Source organism: Arachis ipaensis, chromosome B8 (genome assembly GCF_059453495.1).
Source record: "Arachis ipaensis isolate K30076 ecotype BB chromosome B8, ASM5945349v1, whole genome shotgun sequence".
NCBI classification, from domain to species: Eukaryota; Viridiplantae; Streptophyta; class Magnoliopsida; order Fabales; family Fabaceae; genus Arachis; species Arachis ipaensis.
In genome coordinates this window covers 125852229-125860519 of record NC_142443.1, presented here as the reverse complement: position 1 = coordinate 125860519, position 8291 = coordinate 125852229, and the positions used below count along the sequence as shown (strand labels likewise).

General features: G+C 39.6%; 1 non-coding gene across 1 annotated transcript; it reads left to right on the top strand.

The window, feature by feature from the left end:
- The first annotated feature begins 7751 nt into the window (after positions 1 to 7751).
- Positions 7752 to 7855, top strand: LOC148549769 (small nucleolar RNA R71). The gene has a single exon (XR_015897034.1). It is a non-coding gene; the product is annotated as a small nucleolar RNA R71 (small nucleolar RNA).
- Positions 7856 to 8291: the final 436 nt, after the last annotated feature.

Below are 8291 nucleotides of genomic sequence, written 5' to 3'. Positions count from 1 at the left end.
TTCCACGGGACGATCAGTATGTCCCTAACGGGAAATACCTCAGACTTCCAGCAGTCACTACAAGCCTTCCTATTGCACCAGTTGAAGATATTCCTTCTTCAACACCACAAACAACCACAACAGACGAACTGCTCTAGCAGATAATCGAAAGATTAGATCGGCAAGAACAGAAAGCGGAGTTAAGAGAGCGCCGTAACGAGCGCCGATTCAAACACCTCAAGGAGCTACTCAAGGGACACTTCAAGGACTCAGACACCCCGGACTCCACTTCCTTTACTAGCACAGGGAGCCATGATGGTGCCGACTGTGGCGATACTGCTACCAGCCCACCCGTGTTCCTGACAGATGGCACCGAGGACGGTGCAAAGCCTTAAGTGTGGGGAGGTCGGTCAGTACTGACTTCCGGAGGTAATTTCTCTTCCCTAGCACCAATAAATTAGGATATCTTAGTTAGATTTTCTTTCTTTTATAGAATAGGATAAATTGCATAGTAATAGGTTAGTTGCATGCATGCTCTACTTGATTATAAAGACAATAAGTTTCTTCTAAGACTCTATCTTTGGAACAAAATTTCACTAATTTTAAAAAAAAAAATTTATGATAAATCTGCTTGAAGATGTATTTGGAACATGATTTTTGAGCTAAAGAACACACAACCTGTGAAGATTTGAGCCTTTATGCATGGTTACATTATTTAACCATAATTATTTTATTCTTGTGTGTTTACTTCTCTATGATTGTAATCTATATTTTGTTTCATCATATATGTCCAATATTTATTATATTTGTATGCTTGCATATGATTGAGGCCATTCTTTGTTTAAACTCACTTATCCAAATTAAGCCTACCCTTTTCAATTACCTTTGTTAACCACTTTGAGCCTTTAAATCCCGTTTGTTCTATATTTCACCACATTACTAGCCTTAAGCGGAAAAACAATTGTATATCCCAAATTGAATCTTTGGTTAGCTTAAGATAGAATTGTGTGTGCTAGTTAAGTATGGGAAATTGTGGGAACAAAAGTTATTAAGGGAATGCAGCATGATAATGCAATGAGAATTTGAATACCTACTCATGTGAAACTATAAGAATTAAAATTCTATGTGCATCGATAAGCTATGTTTATTTTTATTTCCAAAAAAAAATCAATAAATAAATAAGGGGACAAACTTACCCCAATGCTGAATTAAGAATTCAAAGATCCATGCACATATGATAAAATTAAAATAAAAAGTTCATACATGAGTATGGAATGTAAAAGGGAATTTTGGGTAGCTAGGTATGAATTCTAAGGTTACACTAAATATATATAGGTTGGGTTAAAGCTTGGGTTAATTAAAGATTCAATTTATGAGCTCACTTAACCATATATGTATCCGTACCCCTACCTTGGCCCCATTACCACCTTGAAAAGACCTCATGATGTTTGCATTGGTATATTAACTGTTGTTGATTGGTTAGGAGAAGAACAAAAGTTAGAGAACATGATTAGAGAAGGATAGAGTGATTACCCTATACACTAGAGAGATTAGAGCGTACATACATCATCAGTGAGGGTTCAATACTTGAATTTCCATGTTCCCTACTTTCATGAGCTATCTTCTTGCACTTTTATCTGTCTTACTGTATAATGATAGAATTAGTGGAATTTGATTTGTAATTGTTTTGAAGAGCTTATTTACTTTTGATCAAGTGGGCAAGAATCATATAGTTGCATTCATATATATAGGATTGCATTGCATTGCATGAGTTTCTACATGTTCATACTTATTTATTTTATCTCCTTCAATTAAGCATGAGGACATGCCAATGTTTAAGTGTGGGAAGGTTGATAAACTACTATTTTATGGTTTATATTGTGTTTAATTGTGTGGTTTTATCATGGTTCTGAAAACCGAATCGGACTGGCCGGTTCAACCGAAAAAACCGGGAACTGGTCACCTAGCAGGTCCGGGTAAGGTCAGAAACCACCTGGCAAAAAACCGGTGAAAAAACCGGTCAAACCGGTGGTTAACCGATGAACCGGAAGAACCGTTCGGTTTTTTAGCGGTTTTTGGTTTGAAAATTAAACTACTAAACGACGTCGTTTTGAAGGTGAAAAAAAAAGAAGAAGGCCAAACGAACGTAGAAAGGCCCCAATCCCACCCCACCCCTTTCTGTCTCTCTCTCTCACTCATACCCACAAGAAAACCCTAGTCCCATCCATAATCCTCTCCTCTCTTCAAATTCCAAGAATAGCCACCACCCACCATCCCATTTCAGAGCTTAAACTCATCACCGACCCTTTCTCTACTTGTCGCCCTCTCTGTCCAAGCTCGCTTTGTCGTTGGTATGCGAAATTGTTACTCTGAGGTTGTAAAATTTGTTGTTCATTCTCTCCCTGGCAATGGCACCAACAACTGGTGCACAATACCATGGTCCAAACATGACTTCACAACTTCGCACAACTAACCAGCAAGTGCACTGGGTCGTCCAAGTAATAAACCTTACGTGAGTAAGGGTCGATCCCACGAAGATTGTTGGTATGAAGCAAGCTATGGTCATCTTGTAAATCTCAGTCAGGCGGATAATAATTGATTATGGAGTTTTCGAAAATAAATAATAAATAAATAGAAAATAAAGATAGAAATACTTATGTAATTCATTGGTGAGAATTTCAGATAAGCGTATAGAGATGCCTTCGTTCTTCTGAACTTCTGCTTTCCTGCTGTCTTCATCCAATCAGTCCTACTCCTTTCCATGGCAAGCTTTATGTAAGGGCATCACCGTTGTCAATGGCTACATCCCATCCTCTCTTGTGAAAATGGTCCAATGCACTGTCACTGCATGGCTAATCATCAGGAGGTTCTCGATCATACTGGAATAGGATTTACTATCCTTATGCGTCTGTCACTACGCCCAGCATTCGCGAGTTTGAAGTTCGTCACAGCCATCCCTTCCCAGATCCTACTCGGAATACCACAGACAAGGTTTAGACTTTCCGGATCTCAGGAATGGCCATCCATGGGTTCTAACTTATACCACGAAGACACTTAATAACTCGGACTCGGTCCCCTGTATTAGATATCCAAGAGATATCCATTCAATCGAAGGTAGAACGGAAGTGGTTGTCAGGCACGCGTTCATAGGGAATGATGATGATTGTCACGTTCATCACATTCATGTTGAAGTGCGAATGAATATCTTAGAAGCAAAATAAGTTGAATTGAATATAAAACAGTAGTACTTTGCATTAAATCATGAAGAACAGCAGAGCTCCACACCTTAATCTATGTAGTGCAGAAACTCTACCGTTGAAAAATACATAAGTGAATATAGGGTAAGCATGGCCGAGTGGCCAGCCTCCCATGGAGGTCTAGAGATCTACAAATGATCAAAAGATGATAATACAATAGTAAAAAGTCCTATTTATACTAAACTAGTTACTAGGGTTTACAGAAATAAGTAATTGATGCATAAATCCACTTCCAGAGCCCACTTGGTGTGTGCTTAGGCTGAGCTTGAAGTTTACACGTGGAGAGGTCATTCTTGGAGTTGAACGCCAGTTTGTAACGTGTTTCTGGCGTTCAACTCTGGCTTGTGACGTGTTTCTGGCGTTTAACTCCAGACTGCAGCGTAGAACTGGCGTTCAACGCCCTTTTGCGTCATATAAACTCGGCCAAAGTATGGACTATTATATATTTCTAGAAAGCCCTGGATGTCTACTTTCCAATGCAATTCGAAGCGCACCATTTTGAGTTCTGTAGCGCCAGAAAATCCACTTTGAGTGCAGGGAGGTCAGAATCCAACAGCATCAGTAGTCCTTCTTCAACCTCTGAATCTGATTTTTGCTCAAGTCCCTCAATTTCAGCCAGAAAATACCTGAAATCACAGAAAAACACACAAACTCATAGTAAAGTCCAGAAATGTGAATTTAACATAAAAACTAATAAAAACATCCCTAAAAGTAACTAGATCCTACTAAAAACAATGCCAAAAAGCGTATAAATTATCCGCTCATCACAACACCAAACTTAAATTGTTGCTTGTCCCCAAGCAACTAAAAATCAAATAGGATAAAAAGAAGAGAATATACTATAAATTCCAAACTATCAATGAAACATAGCTCCAATCAGATGAGCGGGACTTGTAGCTTTTTGCCTCTTGAATAGTTTTGGCATCTCACTTTATCCATTGAGGTTCAGAATGATTGGCATCTATAGGAACTTAGAGTTCAGATAGTGTTATTGATTCTCCTAGTTCAGTATGTTGATTCTTGAACACAGCTACTTTATGAGTCTTAGCCGTGTCCCTAAGCACTTTGTTTTCTAGTATTACCACCGGATACATAAATGCCACAGACACATAACTGGGTGAACCTTTTCAGATTGTGACTCAGCTTTGCTAAAGTCCCCAATTAGAGGTGTCCAGGGTTCTTAAGCACACTCTTCTTTTGCTTTGGACCTTGACTTTAACCGCTCAGTCTCAAGTTTTCACTTGGCACCTTCACGCCACAAGCACATGGTTAGGGACAGCTTGGTTTAGCCGCTTAGGCCAGGACTTTATTCCTTTAGGCCCTCCTATCCACTGATGCTCAAAGCCTTGGGATCCTTTTTATTTACCCTTGCCTTTTGGTTTTAAGGGTTATTGGCTTTTTGCTCTTGCCTTTTGGTTTTAAGAGCTTTTGGCTTTTTCTGCTTGCTTTTTCTTTTTCTTTTTTTTTTCGCTATTTTTTTCTATATTTTTTTTTCTGCAAGCTTTTGTATTCACTGCTTTTTCTTGCTTCAAGAATCATTTTTATGATTTTTCAGATTATCAAATAACATGTCTCCTGTTCATCATTCTTTCAAGAGCCAACATATTTAACATTCTAAAACATCAACTTCAAAAGACATATGCACTGTTCAAGCATTCATTCAGAAAACAAAAAGTATTGTCTCCACATCAAAATAATTAAACTAAGTTCAAGGATAAATTCGAAACTCATGTACTTCTTGTTCTTTTGTAATTAAAATATTTTTCCATTTAAGAGAGGTGATGGATTCATATTCACTACTTTAAGGCATAGACACTTAGACACTAATGATCATGTAATAAGGACACAAACATAGATAAACATTTAACATAAGAAAACAAAAAACAGAAAGTTTAAGAACAAGGAATGAGTCCACCTTAGTGATGGTGGCGTTTTCTCCTTGAGGAACCAATGATGTCCTTGAGCTCTTCTATGTCTCTTCCTTGTCTCTGTTGCTTGATCCCTAGTGATTTTGGTGCTCCTATCCTTAGTTGCTCCCAATAATTGTGTGGGGGAAAATGTATCCCCTGAGGTATCTCAGGGATCTCTTGATTTGCAGTCAAATGTTCTACCACTGAGCTATAGATCCTTTACATGAATCTCTCTATCTCCCATGACTTAGAGGTGGAAGCTTTTGTCTTCCCTTTTCTCTTCTCTCTTTTTTTTTTTGAGGTTTCTCTGGCCTTAGGTGCCATCAATGGTTATGGAAAAGCAAAATAAGCAATGCTTTTACCACACCAAACTTAGAATGTTGCTCGCCCTCGAGCAGGAGAAGAAAGAATAGATGAAGAAGAAGATGTGGAAGAAACTAGGATCATGAGGAGGGAAGGTGGGGATCCTGTGGGATCCACAGATCCTGAGATGATCCTGTGAGGTTCACAGATCTTGAGGTGTTAAGAATTTACATCCCTGCACCAATTAGGCATGTAAAAGGCCTTTGCATGCAATTCTGGCGTTTAAACGCCGAACTGATGCTTGTTCTGGGCGTTCAACGCCCAGATGCAGCTTATTTCTGGCGTTGAACGCCAGCTTCATGCTTATTTCTGGCGTTCAGCGCCAGCTCCATGCTCTGTTCTGGCGCTGAACGCCAGCCAGACGCTCCTTACTGGTGTTTGAACGCTGGTGAACTCTTCCTCCAGGGTGTGCTGTTTTTTATTTTTCTTCAATTTTTTCAGTTATTTTTGTGACTCCACATGATCATGAACCTATGAAGACATATAACTAATAAAAAATATAATTAAATAAAAATTGGGTTGCCTCCTAACAAGCGCTTCTTTAATGTCAATAGCTTGACAGTGGGCTCTCATGGAGCCTCACAGATGTTCAGAGCATTGTTGAGACTCCCCAACACCAAACTTAGAGTTTGGATATGGGAGTTCAACACTAAACTTAGAGTTTGACTGTGGGGGCTTTAGTTGACTCTGTTTTGAGAGAAGCTTACTGTGCCTTTTTTCCATGTTTACAGAAGGATGTCCTTGAGTTTTAAACTCAAGGGAGTCCTCATTCAATTGAAGGACTAGTTCACCTATGTTAACATCAATCACAGCTCTTGTTGTGGCTAGGAAAGGTCTTCCAAGGATGATGGATTCATCCTCATCCTTCCCAGTATCTAAGATTATGAAATCAGCAGGGATGTAAAGGCCTTCAACCTTTACTAATATGTCCTCTACTTGTCCATAAGCCTGTTTTCTGGAATTGTCTGCCATCTCTAATGAGATTTTAGCAGCTTGTACCTCAAAGATTCCCAGTTTCTCCATTACAGAAAGTGGCATGAGGTTTATTCCTGACCCAAGGTCACATAGAGCCTTCTCAAAGGTCATGGTGCCCATGGTACAAGGTATTAGGAACTTTCCAGGATCCTGTTTCTTCTGAGGCAATCTCAGTTGATCCAATGCATTTAGTTCATTGATGAACAGGGGAGGTTCATCTCCCCAAGTCTCTTTACCAAATAGATTGGCATTCAGCTTCATGATTGCACCAAGGAACTTGGCAACTTGCTCTTCAGTAACATCCTCATTCTCTTCAGAAGAGGAATACTCATCAGAGCTCATGAATGGCATAAGGAGGTTCAATGGAATCTCTATAGTCTCTAGATGAGTCTCAGATTCCTTTGGTTCCTCAGAGGGAAAATCCTTATTGATCATTGGACGTCCCAGGAGGTCTTCCTCCTTGGGATTCACGTCCTCCCCTTCCTCTCTAGGTTCGGCCGTGTTGACTATGTCAATGGCCTTGCACTCTCCTTTTGGATTTTCTTCTGTATTGCTTGGGAGAGTACTAGGAGGGGTTTCCGTGATTCTTTTACTCAGCTGGCCCACTTGTGCTTCCAAATTTTTAATGGAGGACCTTGTTTCATTCATGAAACTCACAGTGGCCTTAGATAGATCAGAGACTAAGTTTGCTAAATTAGAGATATTTTGTTCAGAGTTCTCTGTCTGTTGCTGAGTGGATGATGGAAAAGGCTTGCTATTGCTAAACCTGTTTCTTCCACCATTATTAAAGCCTTGTTGAGGCTTTTGTTGATCCTTCCATGAGAGATTTGGGTGATTTCTCCATGAGGGATTATAAGTGTTTCCATAGGGTTCACCCATATAATTTACCTCTGCTATTGCAGGGTTCTCAGGATCATAAGCTTCTTCTTCAGAAGATGCCTCTTGAGTACTGTTGGATGCAGCCTGCATTCCATTCAGACTTTGAGAAATCATATTGACTTGCTGAGTTAATATTTTATTCTGAGCCAATATGGCATTCAGAGTATTAATTTCAAGAACTCCCTTCTTCTGAGGCGTCCCATTACTCACAGGATTCCTCTCAGAAGTGTACATAAACTGGTTATTAGCAACCATGTCAATGAGTTCTTGAGCTTCTGCAGGCGTTTTCTTTAGGTGAATGGAACCATCTGCAGAAGTATCCAATGACATCTTAGCTAATTCAGACAGACCATCATAGAATATATCCAGGATGGTCCATTCTGAAAGTATGTCAGAAGGATACTTTTTGGTCAGTTCCTTGTATCTCTCCCAAGCTTCATAGAGGGATTCACCTTCTTTCTGTTTGAAGGTTTGAACATCCACTCTAAGCTTACTCAGCTTTTGAGGAGGAAAGAACTTGGCTAAGAAAGCCTTGACCAGCTTATCCCAAGAGTTCAGGCTATCCTTAGGTTGAGAGTCCAACCATATTCTAGCTCTGTCTCTCACAGCAAAAGGGAAAAGCATGAGCCTGTAGACTTCAGGATCTACTCCATTAGTCTTAACAGTATCACAGATCTGCAAGAATTCAGTTAAGAACTGAAAGGGATCTTCAGATGGAAGTCCATGAAACTTGCAGTTTTGTTGCATCAGAGAAACTAATTGAGGTTTCAGCTCAAAATTGTTTGCTCCAATGGTAGGGATGGAGATGCTTCTTCCATGTAAATTGGAATTAGGTGCAGTAAAGTCACCAAGCATCCTCCTTGCATTATTATTATTTTCAGCTGCCATCTCCTCTTCTTGTTCGAAAATTCCTGTAAGGTTGTCTCTG